Here is a 25,534-nt window from a genome sequence, read left to right on the forward strand (position 1 = left end):
CTGAGGTGAAAAGGCATCTAGTCCATACCTTTCCAAGATTTCTTTTAGGGAGAGATTCCTTGTGTTGAGCTAAAATTATTCTCTTTGTGGCATTTACCCTTGTATCTGTCCTCTGGGACCAACCAGAATGGGCCTACTTTCTTTGTCCCATGACTGCTTCAACTCTAAAGACAGAAGCCATGTTTCCCCAAGTCCTCTCTTCTTCTAAGTTCATTCAGCCACTCTTCACAGGGCATATTTCCACTTCTTTCTCCAGACTGCTCCCTTTCTTCTAAACATGCATTAGTCTGTGTGGGTCACTCTTAATGGTCTCGAGCCTGCAGCTGGTGTAAGGCAATGTCTCAGATGTAGGCTAAAAAGAAATAAAGTTGCATAATCACCTCTCTTTATCAAGACACTAGACTTTTATTAATGTACACAACGTTTAAAGTAGCTTTATGTCAATCACATCACACTACTGATTTATATTAAATTTACTGTCAAATAAAACCTCTAGAAAGTTTCTACATACAGTCAGTCGTCCCTCACTTTTTTTAAAAACCGCGATAGAGTGAAGCCGCAAAAGTCAAAGCGCGAAGTGGCGAGGGACGACTGGGTATAAATAAAGAATCCTGCTTCACAGAAATTCATTTATCAGGGTAGAGTCTGGAACTGATTAACCGCAATAAACGAGGGCCAACTGTATAGATAGTTGTCCTTATGTTATGTTGAGTTATGTTGCCTGAGTGCAGATCTTGACATTTATCTACACTTGACATTTATCTACACTTATTATACAATTCAAGAACTGATAGTAATCCAAGAAATTCAAATGAAAGTAAATTATGTCATTTGGGAAATATTAAATTGGCAAAGCATTTTTAAATGTTAAAACACAATATTTTGCTGGGTACAAGAAAACAGGTATTCTGTGGAAGTTAAATTTAGTGCAAACTTTCCAAAGAGCAATTTGGCAATAAATAACACAAAAAAGAAGACTTTTATAAGTGTGTCCTTGTTAGCCAACAATTCTACTTATAAGAATGTATCCTAGAGAAATAATCAGAATCATGTAAGAAATATATACAGGAAGCATTTTTATAACATTGAACAAACAAGAACAATCTATATTCAACAAAAGAGGACTGGTTAAATAAAAATAAGTGGACAAGGTAAGTCCACAACATATGTAACCATTTACAACTTAATTAAAATTATATTAATGCTCCTATTCCATTCTTAACTCAGTGATGAGTTAATAGTGTGAAATTTGTCAAGTGTTCTAAGAAGAAAATCATTTAATTACATTGAAATACAGTCATTAAAATCATATATGAAACCCTTAAATACATAAACTAGTTTATAGTGTTAAATACTAAAAGTAGGTTACAAGATAATATGTACAAATTGATCTTAACTTTATAAACAAATATATACAAATATGCAAACATAAATGTAATAGTTGCACAGAAATTTCTAGTAAACTATATATGCCCCCAAAATTAATACAATTGCCTCTGAATGCCGGATGTTATTGGCCGGATGTTATCCACTAAAAATGTATATGTCGAAGTCCTAACTCACTATGTGATGGTATTTGAAATTAGAATTTTCTGAAGTGATTAGGTTTAGATGAGATAAAAATGGTAGGGCCCACATAAAGGGATTAGTGTCCTTATACAAAGAAAGAAAGACCAGAGCTCTCTCTCCATCATGTGAAAACATAGCAAGAAGGTAGCCAACTGCAAGCCATGAAGAAGGTTCTCACCAGGTACTGAATCTGCCAGAATCTTGATCTTGGACTTCTCAGCCTTCAGAACTAGGAGAAATAAATGTCTGCTGTGTAAACCACTCAGTCTCTTGTATTTTGTGATGGCAGCCTAAGATGATTAATAAAGTGAGCTTAGGGGTAATTTTATATTTATTATTTCTCAGTATTTACAAAATGTTCTATAATGAGCATGTACTGATTTTTATACTTAATAATTATTTATATTTTAAAGTATCTTTGTTTAATTCACCCTATTAACCTATCCTGTTGAGATTTTTTTAGCTCAACTCTGTCATCCAAAACCTGACTCACGTTTCCTAGCTTATATGCCTTGCATCCATTCATTGAGTCACACATTCCCTTATTTAGGCCATGGTTAATACAGTTGACCAGAATATAGGTGAGTAAAGAGATTTGGGGCATACCACTGGAGAGCAGCAGCAGCAACATTGTTATGTGATGACAAAAAAAAGGTTGAGAATTAAGAGACCTTGTTTTGAAACTCCATTCTTTTTTTTTCAATCTCTCTGATTTAAAGCAAATAACTTTCCTCTTCTGGGTCTCCCGTTCCTCATCTCCAAAATGAGCTGAGCAAGAAGTTGGACTGAGTAATTTCTAAAGTCTTTTCAACTGCAAGATATTGTGAGTGTGGGCTTCAAGCCAATTGATGGACTAGTAGAGAGCTAAGAAAAATGATATATCAAGTGACAAATAGATAGAGGAATGGATAGATGGCTTGATGTTTACTATATAGCAAGGATAGTAAAATGTTCAAGGTATAATCCAAGTGGAGAGCATAGAGGTGTTAACTATAAAATTACTTCAACTTCTGCCCTGGCCAGTTTGACTCAGCGGTTAGTGTGTCGGCCCGCAGACCAAAGAGTTGCATGTTTTATTCTGGCCAAGGGTATATACCTCAGTTGTGGTTCAGTCCCCAGCCCTGGTCCAGGTTGAGTGAGAGGCAACCAATAGACGAGCCTCTCTCCCATTGATGTCTCTCTCTCTCTCTCTCTCTCTCTCTCCCTCCCTCCCTCCCTCCTTCCCTCCCACTCTATCTAAAGATAAATGAAAAAATATCCTGAGGTGAGGATTTAAAAAAAATAAAAAAATACATAAAATTATTTCAACTTCTGTATGCTTAGCAAAATAGAAACAGACTCATAAATAGAGAGCAAGCTGACAGCTCTCAGGGGGTGAGGGGAAGAAGGGGGCAGGGAGGGACTGAGCAACAAAGGAAAAAAGAGAAAGAACTCATGGACACAGACAACAGTGTGGTAATTGTTGAGGGGAGGGGGTGGGTGGAGATGGAAGAGGGTATAGGGGAATAAATGGTGATGGGAAAAAATTAAATTTAAAAAAGAAAACTTCTAATAATAAAGTTGAGGGTGACTCTACTTCTAGGAATATATCCTAAGAAGCCTGAAACACCAATCAGAAAGAATATATGTACCCCTATGTTCATAACAGCGCTATTTACAATAGCTAAGATCTGGAAACAACCCAAGTGTCGATCAGTAGATGAGTGGATCATCTGTGGTACATGTACACAATGGATTACTATGCAGCTGTAAGACAGAAAGATCTCTTGCCCTTTGAGACGACATGGAGGGACCTGGAGAGTATTATCTTAAGTGAAATAAGCCAGTCAGAGAAAGACAACTGCCACATGATCTCACTTATTTATGGAACATCATGAACAAAATAAGCTGTTGATAAAAATAGATCCAGAGACATGGAAGTAGGGAACAGACTGACAAACCTCAGAGGGATGGGGGTAAGGGGGAAGTGAAAAGAGATAAACCAAAGAACTTATATGTATATATGCACAACCAATGGACACAGACAATAGTTTGGAGAAAGCAGGAGGAGGTGGGAGTGGGGAAGAGGGAGTCAATGGGGGGAAAAGGGAGGACATCTGTAATACTTTCAACAATAAAAAAAGAAAAATAAATAAATAAATATAAGGAAAACTGGGGGGGGGGGGGGGGGGATCCAACAGTTGTGAAAAATACAGTTTTAACCAGAAAGTAAAGGAGCAAGGAAAAAGACTGAAAACTCTAGGAAAGGAGGAAGGTTAGGATTTTTCTGGATGGCCTTTGAATGAGACAGCAACAGTGGATAAAGAAGTGATTAAAACATTAACCTGCCCTGGCCGGTTTGGCTCAGCTGTTGGAGCGTCGGCCTGCGGTCCAGAGAGATCCGGGTTCAGTTCCCGCTAAGGGCATGTGCCTCGGTAGTTTGTCCCCGGCCCTGGTTGGGCTGTGTGGGTGGCAGCCACTCGATGTGTCCCTTTCACATTAATGTTTCTCTCTCTCTCTCTCTTCCTCGCTCTCCTTCCCACTCTATCTGAACAAAAAATGGGAAAAATGTCCTCGGGTAAGGATAAAAAATAAATAAAAACATTAACCTTACTTCAGTTCAACACAAAAATTATTTTAGGGTACATCTACTGTGTACCAGGCAAAGTGCTACAACTGAGAATACAGTGATGAAAAAGATATGACTCTTGACTTCCAGTCAAGATGGCGGGTAGGTAAACGCGGTATTGCGTCCTCCCACAACCACATCAAAGTTACAACTAAACTACAGAACAACCATCATTCAAAACAGCCTGAAATCAAGCTGAATGGAAGTCCTACAACTACGGAATTAAAGCAGCAGTCACATTGAGACTGGTAGGAGGGGCAGAGGCTGACGGGTTGGTCCCACACCCACGTGTGGTGGATAAAAATCAGGAGGACACCTCGGCTGGGAAGGTCCTCCCTGAGGACTGAGGGGTCCCCATCCCACATCAGGCGCCCTGCACAGGGTTCCAGTGCCAGGAAGAGAAGTCCCCATAACTTCTGGCTGGAAAAACCAGCGGGAACTGAGGCTCAGGGAGGCTGAGGTGGCTGGAGCCCCAGGCAGCTCCTCTTAAAGGGCCCGCGCACGGACTTACAGGACTCACTTCCTCTAAGTTTGGAGGGGAGGCAGCCCGAGGGGCGCCGGAGACATACAGGGAAGAACTGGGCTATTTGGCATTGGAGAAAGGGCTGGAGAGGGGGCTTTCTACAGGACAAACATGCTGTCAGAGGCCTTTGTTCCTTTGGTGAGCCCTGCCCTGAGGCGGCAGACAGCCGCCATATCTGGGACTCCAGCAACCGGGGTCACACTAGTAGCCCCACCCTGGTGATTCCCTGAGGCCCTGCCCCACCCAACTTTCTGGCCCACCCAAGCTGTTGCCAGTTGCTTAACCATAAGATTGGCCTGTCTTGGATCCTGCTTCAGGTTTTCCTAAATTCTTTCAAACAAGCAGTATCTGGTCTCAGATAGCCCCATACCTCTCGTTAAGTAATACACAGAAACAAACACAGACAGGCAGCCAAAATGAGGAGACAAAGAAACAGGTCCCAAATGAAAGAATAGAACAAAACTCCAGGAAAAGAACTAAGCAAAATGGAGATAAGCAACCTCATAGATGTTGAGTTCAAAATACTACTTATAAGGATGCTCAATGGACTTAGTGAGGGCCTCAAGAGCATTAAAAAAGACCAGTCAGAAATGAAGGAGGCACCAACTGAAATAAAGAATAATTTACACAGATTCAATAGTAGAGTAGGTAAAGCCAAGAAGCAAACTATTGATTTGGAATACAAGGAAGCAAAAAACACCCAATCAGAACAGCAAAAAGAAAAAAGAATCCAAAAAAATGAGGATAGTGTAAAGAGCCTCTGGGACAACTTCACGTGTGCCAACTTTCACATCTTGGGGGTGCCAGAAGGAGAAGAGAGAGAACAAGAAATTGAAAACCTATTTGAAACAATAATGGCAGAAAACTTCCCTAACTTGGTGAAGGAAACAGACATACAAGCCCAGGAAGCACAGAGAGTCCCAAACAAGATGAACCCCAAGAGGCCCACACCAAGACACATCATCATCCAAGTGCAAAAGGTTCAAGACAAAGAGAGAATCTTAAAAGCAGCAAGAGAAAAGCAGTTAGCCACTTACAAGGGAGTTCCGATTAGACTGTCAGCTGATTTCTCAAAAGAAACTTTGCAGGCCAGAAGGGAGTGGCAAGAAATATTTAGAGTGATGAGAAGCAAGAACCCACAACCAAGATTACTCTATCCTGCAAAGCTGTCATTTAGAATCGATGGCCATATAAAGAGTTTCCCAGACAAGAAAAAGTTAAAGGAGTTCATCACCAACAAACTATTATTATATGAAATGTTGAAGGGTCTTTTTGAAGAAAAAGATAAAATATATGAACAAAGGAAATGGCAATGAATACATATCTATTGGCAATGGAATCTATAAACAAAATGAACAGGCAGAACAGAAACATTCTCATAGATACAGAGAACATTTTGTTGGTTGCCAGATGGGAGGGGGGTTGGGGGAATGGGTGAAAAAGGTGAAGGGATTAAGAAGAACAAATTGGTTGCTAGACTGACAAACCTCAAAGAGAAGGGGGTTGGAGGATGGAAAGAAATAAACCAAAGAACATATAGGTATAACCAATGGACACAGACAACAGTGTGGGAAAAGGCGGGAGGGAGGTGGGAGTGGAGAGGAGGGGATCAATGGGAGAAAAATGAGGAACATCTGTAATACATTCAACAATAAATATAAAAAATAATAATAAATAAATAAATAAAATAAAATAAATAAATAAGATATGACTCTTGACCTGGAGAAGCTCTAGGTCTAACATGACAAACAGATATATAAATAGATAATTTGACTATAATATTGTATATGCATAAAGATAAGAAAATAAGACTGACAGACCTCAGAGGAGGGGGGTTGGGGGATGGATGAGATAAACCAAAGAACTTATAAGCATGTATGCATAACTAGTGGACACAGACAACAATGCTGGGGGGTGGAGGGGTGGGATGGGAAGGAGGGTGTCTAGGGGGGAAAAAGGAGAAACATCCATAACAAAAATAAATTAATAAAAATTGAAAAAAAGATAAGAATATAATTTTTAAATAATATGGTATTTTCTATTTTATACTGCTGTTGCTATAATAAAATTAAAATGTGAAAAGAATCATTTTAGATAAGATTGAGCTTAAATTACAGTAAAATGATAATTAAAATTTTATTTACTAGAACTCACAGAAAAGTGCTAATGCTCTACATAAACTTGCTCAAATTTTCACATGACTTGTCTCATGAATAACCAGCAAAAGTGATTCTAAAGCCACTGATTGTGTAATTCACTTCATTTGGAGACTCCCATGACACCTGAGCAAGATGAAAACAAGAAAGAAAACATAATTGAGATAATTCTTCAGGTGAAATATAGTTCTCTCAAAACTTCCTTAGGTTTGGTACATAAGTCTCCCTAAAACAGAAATATTTTTGAAATATGATCCATTTTGGTCATTCATTAATAGAAAATATAGTAATGTGTCAAGTGGTAAACATTCATTATGTGCTAGACAGTGTTCCCTCTGTGTATGTGTCTTGACCCGTATTATTACCCAAACATGCTTATAAGGTAGATAGCATCTCTATTTTTCGGATGAAGAAATTGGAACACAAAAACATTAAGTATCTTGCCCAACTGTACATAGCTCATAAGTATTTGAAGTGTAATTTTTACCTATACTGCCCAGCTCCGGGACCCACATTCTTAACCAGTTTTTCAAATCTATTTTACTCATCTGTACATGATTTGAACTCCCTCACAAGCAAGCTGGTGTTGGACAGGTGGTCTAAATTTTGAAGAAAAAAAAGAGAATAAGATGAGTTTGGGAAGATGGAGCCAGGAGTCCATTTTAGAGGGATCCATATGTAGAAGAAAGGATACTTGATAAGTTGCTTGTGACCAGCCTGAGGATTTGAGTTTGTTTAGACTCAAGTAAAAGAGCCAGGTCAATCTAACTAAAAACAAAAATATAAATTAACATGCTAATCTGAACAGAAAATGCAATTTGGACACTTTAATTTCTGTTCCGGGAGTATATCTTAAGGAAATAAATAGACAAATGTATGAATGTATGTATATGTACCAGAATGTCTATTTAAATGTGAATTTTGATAGAAAGAAGTTCAAACAAAGCCTAAATGCACATCAGTGTGGAATTGGATTAAAAAAATAGGATATCCATAAAATTAGTGTTATGCAGCCATTAAAAAATGTTGATATAGATCTATATTTACATGGAAAAACAACAAGATATATAATTGAGTTTAAAATATATGTAGCAGGTTGAGGAGATTGGTTTCTGGCATGATGCCATGAGGAGCTCTATAGATTTGCTCTCCATTGAAGCTGATGAAAATTATATGAAAACAACCATTTAAAACTTCTGGAAATGGTTCTAGGGGCTGTAACAAAAATAAATAAAATAATTAAATTAATATATATATATATTTTTTAAATCTATGAAAATTATGTAAGAAAGACAACAGTCTGTGGGACTTGAACTAAGACTGCTCTTTTCCTTCTCCCTTTCAGCCCAACCAGGTGAAGCCTACAATCCAGATTCTTAAAGCTAAGAACACAGAGTACTCTGTCCTCACAGCTCCTAGTCAGAGAGCATTCTTCCTGGAAGAAGTAGGATGTCAGTGTTTCTCATCCTGTCCCCAGCTTTCTACTGCTGAGGCAAAGTCCCAGGTGAGGGCAGCGAAGCAGTGGAAGCTCCCTTCTGACACCCACACCCTCTTATGAAATGAATGCTCTACCTTGTGTGCAGCATACTGAGCACACTGGGACCCCAGTTTCCCTTTCCCCAGTTCATGAGATAAGGGTTCCATGCCTAGAAAGACAGTAAGCTAAGGATACCTTTGGCTGTCGTCTCCAACTACCATGGAAAACTCAGCTCCTAGAGCAGAGGTGTCACTCAGAAAGAAGCTTGCCATTTTCCTCAAGCCAAGCTCCAGAGTCTTAGATCGGAGTTTTACCAGAACAAATATCAAACACTGATCTCAGAAACCTTTCCTTCAAAGAAGCCAAAATTCAATTGTCAAGGCCACTGTCATCTCAGGGTGACTGTGGGCATACCCAAAGCCATGCCTCCATAAGAAACAACATTAGAGACTTAACATTACATGGGAGGAAAGGAATAGACTACTAAAATAATGCAGCCAGTCACTAATCAAGTAAACAGGTAAACAAAAGTAACAAACCCTGGCCTTGGCCAGTTTGGCTCAGAGGTTAGAGTGCCAGCCCATGAACCGAAGGGTCTCGAGTTCAATTTCAATCAAGGATATGTTCCTGGGTTGCAGGGTCAATCTCTAGCCCTGGTTGGGGTCATGCAGGAGGCAATCCATCAATATGTCTCTCTCACACTGATGTTTTTCCTTCTCTCTCTCTCTCTCTCTCTCTCTCTCTCTCTCTCTCTCTCTCTCTCCCTCAATAAAGGAATAGTAAAAACAATTACATGAAATCAGTTCATGGTAGATGATGGTAGATTAAGGAGGTGGCAGAAAACAAGGAGGATAAATCTCTATGATTGGATAAAAAGTAAAATGGAGAGATACATACTTCTTTTACATTGGTGGGTACAGGACAGCTACCATTTAACATTTACAGTTAAGAGGGATGGTACACAGACAACAAGATCATGTGTTCCCTTGAGGGTGGTTATACCTCTGAGAGATCTGGAAAAAAGAATTGATCTTACATTTCAAAAGTGTATTAACTTAGATACACAAGAACAGTGAGCAGGGCTCACTTAAGGCAAAGATAAATCTTTTGCTAAGGAAGTCATAGACCTGGGACTTGGCTACCCACCATAACCTGTCAACTTATAAATTTATGATCAAATTATCGTTCTAGGTTACTTTTAATCACTGATTTTTGTGAGATTTACTACATAGTCCCTCTTTCGTTCACAAGGCATATAAAAAATAGGCAAGTATGAGCCATGCACTAGAAAAAAGATCATGTTACAGAAGCTGCATATGAGAGGAACCACATGTTGGATTTATTAGTGAAATACTTTGAAGTAGGGCTTCTGGTCCAAGATAGCAGTGTTGGAAGACTCTGAACTCACTTCTTCCCATGAGAACATAGAGTTTACAACCAACAGACAAAGCAATGTCCCCTGAAGAACAGAGGGCTGACTGAACAATGTCTGCACAACAAACGAGAGAGAGAGAGAGAGAGAGAGAGAGAGAGAGAGAGAGAGAGAGAGACTACATAGAAACAGGCAAGGGAGACAAACACTGTATTATGGGAACCTCACCCCCAGTGCAGACCTAAAAACCTGCAGTAGGAAGGGTCACTGAAAAGCCTGTATGCAGACTAGGCTGCCCTGGGGCACAGCAAAAACAAACAAACTGGTTTAAAGGGCACCTGCAATATATAGAAAGGAAATCCATTTACTAACCCTAGAGCATCTGTCAAATGTGGGAATCCTCTCCAGAGTCAAAAGCACCAGAGTGCCCATTTATTGTGCTCCTCCTTCACCTTGATCACATGGGAAGGAGCATAATCCAGGCATTCTAGCCAGCCAGAAAGAGGCTGTCCTGGTGCACCCCAAGACACAGACCCACACCAGATCCATGGCTTACCCTGGGACTCTCCCCAGCCCACACCTTCTCTAGACCCAGCTCCAAGCCCTAGAAAGACTTGTCCCTTGGATGTCCCTCAGCCCACACCCATTCCAAATACAGCTCCAGGCCCTGGCACAGCTTGCGCCAGTCTTGTCATGGTTTGCTCCAGCTCCAGCTTCTAGCCAGCCTGCTAAGGCAGCCCCAGTTTGGTTTGCCCCTGGAACACTGCATGGCTCATACCCACTCTAGCTACAGCTCCCATCACAATGAAACTTTTCTCTGAGACTTTCAGACCAAGCCATCTCCAGCTATGGTTCCAAGCTCTAGCATTGTTTGCCCTTGGGATTCCCCATAGCCTGAGCCCATTCCAACTTCAAGTCCAATGAGCCTGCCAAGGTGGTCTCAGTGAGGCTTGCCTCCATGACTCCCTTTGACTCACATCCGCTCCAGGCACAGCTCCAGACCCCAGAACAACTTTCCTCTGGGATTCCACACATCCTGAACCTACTCTGACTACAGGTCCAATTGACCTGCCCAGGTGGTCCCGGTATGGCTTGGCTCTTGAACTCACTGCTGCTCACACCTGCTTCATCTAAAGCTCCAGGACCTGTTGTGACTTGATCCTGGGAATCCCCATGGCCTCAGTGCACTCCAATTACAGCTCCAACTGGACTGTCAAATCAGCCCTAGTGTGGCTTGTCCTTGAGTTGTCCTGCTGTCTGCCTGCTAGAGCTATACCTTCAGCCAGCCTACATAGTTGGCCCCTGCCCACTCCAGCTACGGCTCTGGGTATCAAAACATCTTACCCTTAGGGACTCTCCATGGCCTGAACCAGCTCTAATCAAAGTTCTAGCCAGCTTGAAAAGGTGGGTTCAGTATGATTTGACTCAGGACACCCCAGAGTCTAAGCCAGCTCCAACTACAACTCCAGACTGCCCATGAAGGAGGCCCCAGCAAAACTTGTCCCTGGGACACCCCATGGTCTGCACCCACTCAAGCTTTAGTTCAAACTAGCCTGCCAAGGTGGCCCCAGTGTGGCTTGCTTCCCAGTCTCTCTGTGGCCCATGCCCACTCTAACATCAGCTTCAGCTGGTCTGCCAAAGAGATCTTGCACACGAAGTTTACAAAGGGAAAGTGCCTTCAAAACAATGAGAGATTACTCTTTGGCCTATTTCATAGAAACAAACACAGACAGATGGCCAAAATGAGGAGACAGAAATATGTTTCCAATGAAAGAATATAACCAAATACCATAAAAAGAACTAAATGAAATAGAAACAAGCAATCTATTACACAGAGAGTTCTAAAAATGGTTATAAAGTTTCTCAATAAACTCCAGAGAAAAATGGGTGAACCCAATGAACAATTCAATAAAGAAAAATGAGAACTGATGAATACAATAACTGAAATGAAAAATATAGAGTGGGCCAGGCCAGTGTTTCTCAGTGGTTAGAGCATTGGCCAATGCACCAAAGGGTCACGGGTCTAATTCCCAGTCAAGAATACATACCTGGGTTGTAGGTTCTATCCCAGGCCCTGGTTGGGGCATGTGCAGAAGGCAACCAATAAATATGTCTCTCTCACACCAATCTCTCTCTCTCTCTCTCTCTCTCTCTCTCTCTCTCTCTCTCTCTCTCTTCCCATCCTCCCTTCCTCCTGTTTAGACAGCCAACCACAGGTGCAGCCCTGCAGCTGGAAAGTGGCAGCCAGCTGGGCCTAGAGATGGGAGTAAGCTGGTGGTAGCGGGCACTTTCCTTGGCTGGGAAGAACAGAGTCTTGGTGGGCACTCCAGCAGGGTGAGCAGTGCGAACAGTGGCTTAGCCAGGTGAAAGACTGGGGCAAAGACATAGCTCAGGGGTTTTGCCAAGACTATTAACTGTTAGGCGGCCTGTGCTCCAAACAAAGACATGGAACCACAGGGCCCTGCCGCTACTTGGACTCCCATTGCCTTTGGTGTCAGGTCAAGGAGCACATTATCTGTAGACGGAGCTACTGAAGTAGAATTGCTGATTCCCTCTGTGATTGATCCTCAGATGGGGCACATAGGAAGGGAAACCGCACAGAGGTCCAGGGTCACCATTACAGTGAGGGCAAAACATACCCCACCCCCAAGCAGTGCAACTGTACTCTATAACGGACTGTACTCTCTAATGGAAGCCGTGGAAATCACCTCTGGGAGGTCACAGAGGTAAAAATCTTGTGATTCAGCGCCATCTACTGGAAAATAGTAGAAAGATCTCTTTCTAGAAAGCCAGAGAAAGGCCAATAATACAAACATACATGCTTAGACAGAGGAGACCAGCAAATACCATGAATAAGGAACAAGCTTAGAAAGAAAACCAAAAATCCCCAGAAAGCAAACTGAAACACATGGAAATATGTGATATAAATGACAGAGAATTCAAGAATACAGTTTTGAAAACACTCAACGAGATGTGAGAAAATACAGAAAAGCAATGCAATACACCCAGTAAACAAATTAATGAACAAAACAAGTACCTTACCAAAGAGATTGAAACTTTAAAAAGAACCCATCAGAAATCCTGGAAATGAAACATGCCATGAAGGAGATTAGGAGTGAACTACTAAACATAGGAAACAAAGCCGACCAGATGGAAGAAAGAATTAGTGGTATCAAAGATAGAAATCTAGAAATGATGCAGAGGGAAAAGGAGAGAGACCTGAGTATAAAAAAAGAAAAAGAAAGAGCTCTATGAGAACTATCTGACTCCATCAGAAAAAGCAATATAAGAATAATAGGCATAGCAGAAGAAGAGAGGGAGAAAAGAACAGAGAGCCTATTCAAAGAGTTGATGAGAATTTCCCAAACCTATGAAAATAACTAGATCCTCGAATCCAAAAAGCAAACAGAACACATAGTTATCTCAATCCAAAGAGGCCCTCTCCAAGCCACATTGTATTAAAACTGTCAAAAAATAATGACAAAGAAAAAAATTTCAAAGCAGCCAGGAAAAAGAAGGAAGTGACCTACAAAGGAAAACCCATCAGACTACTATTGGACTTCGCAGTAGAAAATCTATAAGCCAGAAGAGAATGGAACCAAATATTCAAATGATGAAAGAGAGAAATTACCAGCCAAGAATAATATATCCAGCAATGTTATCCTTTAATTATGAAGGAAAAATAAAGACTTTCCCAGACATTTATCACCATAAAACCTCAATTGTAAGAAATACTCAAGAGAGTTATTCTACCTGAAACAATGAGCACAAGGTCACAATATTATGAGTAAGATCACCAACAAACTTACAGCATAAACAAGGATAATTTGTGACAAAAAAACAAAAAGAAAAGGGGAGAGGGTAAAGGTCTGAACTGGCAAAGGAAGATAAAGATCAGATGCACTCAAAAGAAGGAAAAAAACCTACTGTATATATGCAACATTATTTTTCATAAACCTAATGGTAACCACACACATACACAAAAAAAATAAAAAACTAATTATGACACATAGCTTATGGAAAGAAGTATGGAATACCACCAAACAAAAACAACACACAGAAACATAAAGGAAAAGAACAAATGGAGACACAGAGCTGCCAGAAAATAAAAGATAAAATGTCCTCATACATCAATAATTACCCTATGTGTAAATGGACTGAATTCACCAATAAAGAGGCACAGAGTAGCAGATTGAATCAAAAAATAAAACCCAACTATATGCTACCTTCAAGAGACATATCTAAGCTGCAAAGACAAAAGTAGATTCAAAGTGAATGGGTGGGAAATGATTCTCCAAGCAAATAACATCCACAAAAAAAGTAGGTGTATCCATACTTACATCTGACAAAACAGATTTCAATATAACAAAGGCAACAAGAGACAAAGATGGACTTTTTGTTGTTGTTGTTAATCCTCACCTGAGGATATCTTTCCAATGATTTTTTTTAGATAGAGTAGAAGGGAAGGAGCAAGAGAAAGAGAAAAACATCGATGTGAGAGATACACATTTATTGGCCTCCTCCTGCACGACCTTAACTGGGGCTGGAGCTCAAACCAGTAACCCAAGTACATGCCCTTGACTGGGAATCAAACCCATGATCCTTTGGTCCACAGGCCAATGTTCTAACTGTTCAGCCAAACTGGCCAGGGCAAAGATGGACATTTTATAATGATAAAGGGGACACTACATCAAGAGCACAGAAATATATAAAGCAATTGCTCACAGAACTAAAGGGAGAAACAGATAAAAACACAATCATAATTGGGGACCTTAATACTCCATTGACAGCTCTAGGTAGATCATCCAAACAGAAAATCAATAAAGAAATATTGACCTTAAATGACACATTAAACCAAATGGATATAACTGACATGTACAGAGCCCCTCATCCCAGAACATCAGATTATACATTCTTCTCCAGTGCATATGGAACATTCTCAAGGATAGACCATATGTTGGATCATAAAGCCAGTGTCAACAAATTCAAGAAGATTGAAATTATACCAAACATATTCTCTCACTATGTTACCTTTAAATTAGAAATCAACTGCAAAAGGGAAGTGAAGAAACTCACAAACATGTGGAGATTAAACATACTACTAAAAATGACTGGGTCAAAATAAATAAAATAAATAAATAAATAAATAAATAAATAAATAAATAAATAAATAAATGACTGGGTCAAAAAAGAAATAAAAGATGCGATCAAAAGATATATATAGACAGCTTTTTCACAACAGGTTTGCCGCCAGAACACAGGTGTCTTGAAAACCACCACTAAATCAAACCCGAAATCGGAAAAGAAAACACTCATTTTCAATATCATCATCATTGGACATGTAGATTCTGGCAAGTCTACCACTTCTGGCCATCTGATCTACAAATGTGGTGGGATCGACAAAAGAACCATCAAAAAATTTGCAAAGGAGGCTGCTGAGGTGGGGAAGGGCTCCTTCAAGTACGCCTGGGTCTTGGATAAACTGAAAGCTGAACGTGAGCACGGTAGCACCATTGACATCTCCCAGTGGAAATTCGAGGCCAGCAAGTATTATGTGACCATCATTGATGCCCCAGGACACAGACTTCATCAAAAACATGATTACTGGCACATCTCCGGCTGACTGTGCTGTCCCGATAGTCGCTGCTGGTGTTGGTGAATTTGAAGCAGGTATCTCCAAGAATGGGAAGACCCGTGAGCATGCCCTTCAGGCTTACACACTGCGTGTTAAACACCTGATTGTTGGTGTTAACAAAATGGATTCCACTGAACCGCCCTACAGCCAGAAGAGATACAAGGAAATCGTTAAAGGAGTCAGCACCTATATTAAGAAAATTGGCTACAACCCTGACACAGTAGCATTTGTGCCAATTTCTGGTTGGAATGGTGACAATATGCTGGAGCCAAGTGCTAATATGCCTTGGTTCAAGGGATGGAAAGTCACCCATAAAGATGCCAATGCCAGTGAAATCACACTGCTTGAAGCTCTGGATTGCATCCTACCACCAACTCGTCCAACTGACAAGTCCCTGAGTCTGCCCCTCCAGGATGTCTACAAAATTGGTGGCATTGGTACTGTCCCTGTGGGCGGAGTGCAGACTGGTGTTCTCAAAACCAGCATGGTGGTCACTTTGCTCCAGTCAATGTTGCAATTGAAGCGAAGCCTGTTGACATGTGCCCTGGCCAGTTTGGCTCAATGGTTGGAGCAACGGCCCACAGTCCAGAGAGACCCAGGTTCGGTTCCCGCTAAGGGCATGTACCTTGGTTGCAGTTTGTCCCCAGCCCTGGTTGGGGTCATGTGGGTAGCAACCAGTCAGTGTGTCTCTCTCGCATTGATGTTTCTCTCTCTCTCTCTCTTCCTCCCTCCCTCCTTCTCGCTGTATCTGAAGATAGATGCAAAAGTGTCCTCAGGTGAGGATTGAAAAAAAGAAAAAGAAAAAGTCTGTTGAAATGCACCATGAAGCTTTGAGTGAAGCTCTTCCTAGAAACAATGTGGGCTTTAATGTCAAGAACGTGTCTGTCAAAGATGTTTATCAGGGCAGTGTGGCCGGTGACAGCAAAAATGACCCATTAATGGAAGCAGCTGGCTTCACAGGTCAGGTGGCTATCCTGAACCATCCAGGCCAAATCAGTGCTGGGTGTGCACCTGTGCTGGACTGTCACACAGCTTACATTGCTTGTAAATTTGCTCAGCTGAAGGAGAAGATTGACCATCGTTCTGGGAAAAAGCTGGAAGATGGCCCAAAGATTTTGAAATCTGGTGATGCTGCCATCATCGGTATGGTTCCTGGCAAGCCCATGTGTGTTGAGAGCTCTATCCTCTGGGTCATTTTGCTGTTCATGACATGAGACAGACAGCTGCTGTGGGTGTCATCAAAGCAGTGGACAAGAAAGCAGCTAAAGCTGGCAAAGCCACCAAGTCTGCCCAGAAAGCTCAGAAGGCTAAATGAGTATTATCCCAGTACCTGCCACCCCAGTCTTAATCAGAGGTGGAAGAACGTCTCAGGACTGTTTGTCTCCATTGCCCATTTAAGTTTAACAGTAAAAGACTGGTTAATGATTACAATGCACCGTAAAACCTTCAGAAGGAAAGGAGAATGTTTTGTGGACCATTTGTTTGTGTGTGTGTGTGTGTTTCTAAGTTATTAGTTTTTAAAATCAGTACCTTTTAATGGAAACAACTTGACCAAAAATCTGTCACAGAATTTTGAGACCCATTAAAGCAAAGTTTAATGAGAAAAAAATATATATATATAGACAAATGAGAATGACAATACAATGGGGCAAAACTTCTGGGATGCAGTTAAAGCAGTAACAAGAGGGAAGTTTACAATGGGGGGAAAAGGAGGGACATCTGTAATACTTTCAACAATAAAGATAATTTTTTTAAAAGAGGGAAGTTTATATCATTACAGTCCTATCTCAAGACACAAGAGAAATTCCAAGTAAACAACCTGACGTTACATCTTAAAGTACTAGTAAAAGAACAAAAGCAACCCAAAGTCAGCAGAAGAAAGGAAATAATAAAAATCAGAACAGAATTAAATGAAATACAGAACAAAATGACTTTACAAAATATCTAAAACAACAATGAGCTGGTTTTTTGAAAAATAATAAAACTGACAAACCCTTGGATAGACTCACTAAGGAAAAATAGAAAAGACCCATATAAACAAAATCAGAAATGAAAGAGAAGTCACCACAGACATAATAGATATACAAAGGATCATACTAGAATATATGAAAGACTATATGCCACCAAATTCAATAACCTAGAAGATATGGATAAGTTTATAGAAATATATAACCTTCCTGTACTAAATAATGAAGAACTGGAAAATCTAAATAGACCAATCAAGAAAGCAGCAAGAAAATTGAAACAACCATCAAAAACCTCCTAAAAAATAAAAGTCAAGGACCAGATACTTCACCAGTGACTTGTACCAAACGTTCAAAGAAGATTTAAAACCTATCTTTCTCAAACTTTTCAAAAAAATTGAAGAAGAGGCACTACTTCCTAATACATTTTGCGTCCAAAATAACCCTGATACCAAAATCTGGCAGATAACGCAAAAAAAGAAAACTACAGACCATATCTCTGAGGAATACAGATGCAAAAATCCTAAACAAAATACTACCAAATCAAATACTACAATACATTAAAAAATTATAAATCACGATCAAGAGTGATCCATTCCAGGGGCACAAGGATGGTTCAACATATGCAAATAAATCAATGTAATACCTCACATTAACAAGAGAAAGGATTAAAGTTATATGATCTTATCAATAGACACAGAAAAAGCATTTGCTAAGATACAACATTTATCTTCCACTCTGCCCCCAGCACCCACTCTGGCCTTCAGCCCCTGGAGTCCTAAGGGCCTGCATAGGTGAGGGGGCTGAGGCTGGGGCCCAGGGGTGGAGGGCCAGAGAGGCAGAAGATAAGGATAAAAATGAGGAGAGGCTGCTGTTGAGAAAACCTTTGCTGCCAGGCCTAGCACCTGTGTTCCGTTCACCTTGAGGTCAAGTGGGGACCTGGAAGCCACAACTGACTCCGGATGACCCAGAGTGAGGGGCCACAGGTGGGGCTTCAGGATAGGGAAATGAGGGGGTGGGGCTCCCAGGCTGGAACTCTGAGTAGAGAGCTATGAGCCTGCGGTTTGAAAGGCTGGACCTCATAGGGCGGGACTTTGGGGAGCAGGTATGCAGAGGGCTGAACTAATAGGGTGGGAAGCCTAGGGGGCTGGGCTTTGGGGAGTAGAACACAGGACGGGGAGCTGACTGTGGGGTTTCTATGGCTGAACTTGTAGGGAGGGCTTCAGGAAGCGAGAAAGCTGAGAGCTGAACACATAAGGTAGAGAGCTGAGGGCTGGGGCTTCCATGAATGTACTTCATAGGGCGGGACTTCAGGCGGTGGAGACACAACAGGCAGGACACAGAGGGCTGGAATTCATAGGGCCTGGGGCCCAGGGGTCTTTTTTGGGGGGTTTGGAGCTCAGAGTAGGGACTGCCAATGGAGTGACTTCCAGGGTTAGTCTTAATAAGGTGTGTAGCTGAGGGACGGAGCTTTTGGGGGTGGAACTCCAAATGCCAAAACATGGAAAAATAATAAGTCAAAAAATAATAATAAGTTCCCAGGCCAGTGTGGCTCAGTGGATTGAGCGTTGTCCCATGGACAGAGAGGTTCCAGTTCAATTCCTGGTCAGGGCACATGCCCCGGTAGTGGGCTCGATCCCCAGTAGGGTGTGTACAGGAAGCAGCTGACCAATGGTTCTCTCTCACATCAATGTTTCTATATCTCTCTCCCTTCCTCTCTCTCTAAAAAAAATCAGTAAAAATAATTATTATAAGCCTAGAAGGGGTAAGTAAAAATGTGCAGAGCTTTTAGAATGTATTTGAACTTAAGCAACCATCAACTTAAAATAGACTATTATAAACATAGCTTATTATATGTGAATCTCATGATAACCACAAACCAAAAACCTATAATAGATATACAAAAAAATAAAAAAAAAATAAACCCAAACAAATAACTAAATAAGTTATCAATGTACAAGAAAAAAACAAGAAGAAAAAATAAACAATAACTACAAAACAACCAGAAAATAATTGATAAAATGGCAATAAGTACATACTTATCCATAGTTATTTTTAATGTAAATAGACTAAATGTTTGCATTAAAAAAATAGAGTGGCTGAAGGTATAAATACAAACAAGACACAGGCCTACAAGGGACTCACGTGAGACTAAAGACACGGAGACTGAAAATGAAGCAATGAAAAAGGATCTTTCATGTCAATGGGAAAAAGAAAAAAGAAAAAAAAGAAAGCTGGGGAAGCAATACTTAGACAAAATAGAGTCTAAAACAAAGACGGTAACAAGAGATGATGGAAGATATTACATAATGATAAAGGAATCAATCCAACATGAGAACATAACATTTGTAAACATCTACGCACACTACAACTGTTGTAACCCAGGAGAGTCATCCTCACTCAGACATCAAGTAATTTTGAATATTAGGAGCTTTATTACCTGCGCAGGGACTGCAGCCAACCTACACAGAGGAGAACTGCAGCCCTGAGCTCAGGGGGAGTATTGCTTATATAGGACAGGGGTTACTCAAGAGTTTAGCAGAGCAAGCAAGCTACGTGTACAGAAGCAGATATCAGCAGTTAGTAGCTGTACAAGTTGTTTATTTTATATTTCTTAACATTTACTAGATCCTAGCCTTGAATGTCTCGTTGCCCCGTCTGGCATCTCCTGATTAGTTAAGCTCATGGTCATGGCTGATGCATACCTTCCTCTTCAAGAATTTTTGCAAAATCAACTCGGGTTCAAGGAACCCAGGAGAGGGTGCTGGGGGCAGAGTGGCAGATAAATGTTGTATCTTAGCAAATGCTTTTTCTGTGTCTATTGATAAGATCATATACCTTCTCTTATTCAGTAGGTGGTCTTTTAATTTTGTTGATTATCTTCTTCATTGTGCAAAACCTTTTTAGTCTGATGGAGTCCCATGTTTGTTTTTTCTTTTGTTGACCTTGCTCGAGAATATCCAAAATATGTCTTTTTCTAGTTCATTTATGTATAAGTTCATCTTGTTTGTTTGAGTTCCTTTAGGGCTATGTATAACATCAGCCACTCTTAAAATCTCTAGTTTCTGCAGCAGCTTGCCATTAATTCCACTAATATTTTCTGAGGCATACAGTCTGGGTTAGGAGTAGAACACCAATTAGTGAGACCAGAGAATGGATTACATCTTCCTAGGAAGCAGGTAGATTCCAACAGAGAGAATTTGGTTCCCCAAACAGTAACTGCAATTCTCTCTATGCATCTATTTCAAAGTTGTTTGCAACTAGGCATAATGCACTGCTGTTTATGTAGTACGTTCCTTGAGATGTAAGTCAAATCACATGCTCTACACATGATGGGTCAAAAGAATCCTTCAAGAAATAGTATACAGTAGTAATTATAAACCCAGGCTGTGAAGTCAGCCAGACATCTGGATTTCAATCCTGACTCCATAACTATCTGTGAAAAAATTGGTGAACTGTATGATATCTCTGAGCCTCATTTTCCTCATCTGGAACATAGAACCTATTTCTTTGGGATGTTGTGAAGATTAAAAGGGGCAATGCATGTATCAAGACCTTTGAACATAGTCCTCCATGAACATTAACAATTGTATACTATTGCTATTCATTGATATAATGGATAATGACCATAAAAGCAGAATTAAATTGGACGAGAAGTGTAATATAGTAAAAGGGACACTGATCTGGAGTTAGTAGATCTGGGTTCAAGTCCTGACTTCACTACCACTACTAAATATAGAATCATAAATAAGAAAAACTTTTTTTTTTTTTGGTACATGCCCCTAGCGGGAACTGAACCCAGGACTCTATGGTCCACAGGCCAAGGCTCCAACCACTGAGCCAAACTGGCCAGGGCCTAAAGGTTATTGAATACCAAGTTTGGGGCTTTTAAAGAATAAGGATATGACTGGCTTTGTACTTTAGGAGTTTCTTCTGGAAGCAAAGTGGAGGCTGAATCTGCATCCAAGATTCTTTGCCTCGTTGACGTTTCTACAGATTATTTTAGTCTTTAACGTGTCTAGTTGCTCACCATTTTAGCCAACTGTGCATTTGTGCCTTCATGCCCAACACAGTCTTTCCTTTTTTCTAAGAATAAACTCTAATTCTTAGCCAGATCCACTCATGTTGGTACAACTTTCCCAGGCTTGATTAAATCAATAAGTGCCAGAGTTATAGTCATTTCCTTCATATTCTAGAAAGATTCTGTATCCCATTAGTGTTTGACCCTGGCTGCCTCATTCTGCCCTGAGTTGCACCTGTCATTTTCTACCTCTCTCTGATCAGGGCCCAGGACATCTCATAAATAAGATCCTAGATACTAGATTTTTTCATACTGAAATACTTGGTTCTGTTATCACAGTGTGTAGTTGATTTCTCATGTCTGTTGCCACCTCCCCATTTAAAGAGAAATAGAGAAGGAAAGGGACAATGGGGAGTAACTCCCCAAGTAGGCATGGAAAGTCCAACCCAGGGAAATTTCCCAGAAAATTTCTACTATCTTTCATTTTATTTAAAGTAGTTTTTAATAAGAAAAAAACTTTATAAATTTCTGTCACATTCTTTTACATGTTTATTCCAGTGGAACTATCAGGGCCCCAAAGAGGTCCAAGCATACAGAAGTGATACCCACAGCAACCAGTCCCCTCATTGGCTGCCAAGGACTGGCTCCTGCTCTTAAGAGACTCTTAGAACATAACTGGTGCCATTTGGGGAATTAAACTAAATTTCAAAGAGGCACCATGGGCCTGTGAGGAGAGTTGTTAACCAGTAGTCTCTGATACAATATTGACAATTTGTGGAACTCTTGGTCCAGACTCATTGGGCCTGAGTCTCTCCATCTGACAAATGAGAAGAGGAGAAATTGAACTGAGTGATCTCTGAGGTCCCTTTGAACTTTGATGTTTTCTGAGTCAATCCTCTATCATCACTACCCCTTCATCCTGAGGTTAGTTTTGGTGTTCAAAAAGCAATGAGAAAGGAGAACATCAAACCAGCCCCTCCTTCACATAGACAGTGTGTATATTTCCACCTCTGATATACATTTTTACCCCTTCAAATAAACTGACATTCTGTTCTTTGTAGTCCATGGTGAATAAGAACAACATAGGTAAATGACCCATGGGGGGAACTGAATTGGGCCTGTTGGCCTCAATAATGAGGTGTGCCAGTCAACTGAGCTAATAATCTGCTATGCACTAATAAAGCAGCTTAGTGGACTTATCTGAACCTCCCAAGGGAAGATATCAGGAATAAAGAAATTCTAAAATGGTTAGTTTTCTCTTGAAAAAGGAAGAGTGAAAGGAAGGAAACTAACACTTCTTAAGCACCTACTACATCAGCCACTGAGCTTATTATACACCTTCTCATACATTACTTCATTCTGCTATGAGGGGTTTTTAGATACAGTATCTGTCATCCCATATATCTCCTCCCCAAGGTTGACTCCTCCTTATTCCTTGCCATCCCCTGTGTGTCATTCTTCCTTGGTTGAAGGGGGTGACTTATTCACATAGAACAGGACCATTATTTTGCCAAAGACTTAAGAGTAACTGCCCCTGCTAGAATCTTTATTATCCTATTTAATCCCCTTAAGGGCCTCCAAAGGCCTAGATATTCTTGCCCCCAGGTAAGACAGATGATAAAACCAAAGTTCCATGAACTGAAATGATTTACCAAAGGTCAAACCCCAGCAAGTGTCAGAACTGGAACTGGAACCTGATACCATGCCCAGTCTTGTTTCTACTGTCTCTTGTAGGTGTACTTAGATTCCTCTATTTGGGAGGACTAGCAATAGCAGAACGGGTAAACCTCGGGAACACTGAATGGGCAACCCAGAAAAGTTGTGAGCTATAGTTTCCAAAAGATGTTTTAGATTGGAAGAGCCTCCCACATTTAAGTACTGAAAAAGTACCAAAGCCAGCAAAGTAGCTTAGAAAGTTGCTGAATTAATTATAGTTTTATTTAAAGGAAACCTCATTGTGAGATCAGTGAGACATCAGTACAGCCTGAGTTGGCTCTAGTCCCCTCCTTCAGTCACAACATCTTCTGTGTCATTAGAATATTCTTATCTTCTCTGGCCCTTGTCTATTGCTCCTTGGAGAAGGAAAAAAAGCCTCAAAACTGACAAGAAGTTCCCTAGAGCCCCTAGTCTGCCTATACTCCATGATATAAAATCCTGGGTCTGGGCCTCTGGCCAGTGGTATCTCAACTTCATGAATTCACAACAAAGAGGAAAGGAAGGAGTGGGAAGAGCCCAGTAAGGTGGCAAAAGCTAAATTGCATTTTTTTCCACAATGAAATAAATTCATGGCAACAGTGCCCTCAACAATTTTTTTCCTCTGGTTCTGGCTAAGTCATCTGACATAAGCCATAAAGCCTCCACTGACAAAGAGTCGAGCCATAAGTTTACACCTACACACACCTTATACCTTCCACATGCATAGTCTTTCCACCCCGTACTAAAGCTTATACCAGGTACACTAAGTAACATTATTGCATTAGCTCCTTGAAACAACCCTAAAGAATGAGGGTAATAATAGCTAATGTTCATTGAGTGCTTACTACATTTCTGTATGTGTTCTCTAAGCTTTGCATATGTTAACTCATTTAATCACCATGACAACAAATCTATGAGGGAAGTGTACTGTATTTCATCAATTTTTAGATGCACTTTTGAAAACATTAACATCATTAAAATCTAGATGTACTGTGTTTTCTTGTAACACCTTGTGTGTTCTTTATTCACAGCAATTATCACATATTATACATTTGCTTGTGATTACATCTCTCATTAAACTTTGAGCTGTTTGAGGGCAGAACACTTTGAATTTCTTTGACCTTCTTTTATTTTTCTGTACTGATTCCAGAGGGAGAGGGAGAGAGATAGAACTATCTATGAGAGAGAACATTGATTGGCCGCCTCCTGCATGTCCCCACTGGGGATCAGGCCCACAACCTGGGCATGTGTCCTGACCAGGAGTCGAATTGGTGACCTCCTGGTGCATGGGTTGATGCTCAACCACTGAGCCACACCAGCCGGGCCTTTGACCTTCTTACTCACTGTCTTATCCCCAGCACTCTGCACACAGCCTAATGCATAGTAAGTACTCAGAAAATATCGAATTAATTATTCACACAAGTAATAATTAGACACCTCAAATTGGAAAGGTGACTAGAATTATCTAAACCATTCCTTTTCTCCTAGGCAGAAATATTTGCAAAATTTACCCACATTATTAAGGCCTTCTTGACTATTTTTTCTATGCTGTACTTTTTATCCCTATGACTATTCTGTAACTACCAATCTGTATATCTTAATCCCTTCACCTTTTTCACCCAATCCTCCCACCCCCGTCCCCTCTGGAAGCTATCAGTCTGTATCTATGAGTCTGTTTCTGTTTTGTTTGTTCATTTATATTGTTCTTTAGATTCCAAATATAAGTGAAATCATACAGTATTTGTCTTTCTCTGACTGGCTTTTTTCACTTAGCATAATACCTTCTAGTGCTATCCAGTTGAGTACTGGAAATATCAGGGGGAACACTTTGTAGAGTACATGATTGTCTAACCACTATACTGTACACCTGAAACTAATAGAAAATAATATTGAATATAAACTGTAATTGAAAAAAATTAAAAATACAATTTAAAGAATATATAAAACCTTCTTTAGGAAATTTGATCCAACATGAATTGCTTGTATGAAAATTTTTATACCTCCTTCTTCCTTCCATCCAATCTAGTCCCTCCTGCTCTTCTCATAATTGCCTTAATTGTCACCTCATCAGAGAAGACATACCTGATTCCCTCATTAGATTTCCACCTTGTTATTCTCTATGACAAAAACTTGTTCAGATTTTCCATAAAAGTTATAGCCTTTAGTTATTTCATTTAATTATTTGTTTACTTATTCTTTGTATGCTACTCCCATGAAAATATAAGGTCCATGTTATCAGGACCTTATTTATCTTGTTCATCACTATATCTCTGTAGTGCATGCATGGGGAAAAACAGACAATAAATCATTAATTTACTATACTTCAAATAAAGTAACATGTTATGAAGAAATATAAAGTGAGGTAAGATTGATACTGGGTAGTTAAATGGCATAAATAGGGGTTAGGAGGTTTGAAGGAAGTCATATAGGGGTACAGTTGAGAAGAGTACTCAGCAGCTTTGGAGGCAGAAAACAGTGTAGTAGAAGTTAAAGGGGTTGTGAGAAGAAGTGGGA

General features: G+C 40.3%; 1 pseudogene; it reads left to right on the plus strand.

The window, feature by feature from the left end:
- Positions 1-16,655, plus strand: part of LOC118636060 — a 59,247-nt pseudogene extending 42,592 nt beyond the window's left edge.
- The last annotated feature ends 8,879 nt before the right edge of the window (positions 16,656-25,534 follow it).

Source organism: Molossus molossus, unplaced genomic scaffold, assembly GCF_014108415.1.
Source record: "Molossus molossus isolate mMolMol1 unplaced genomic scaffold, mMolMol1.p scaffold_m16_p_2, whole genome shotgun sequence".
In the NCBI taxonomy this organism is placed as follows: domain Eukaryota; kingdom Metazoa; phylum Chordata; class Mammalia; order Chiroptera; family Molossidae; genus Molossus; species Molossus molossus.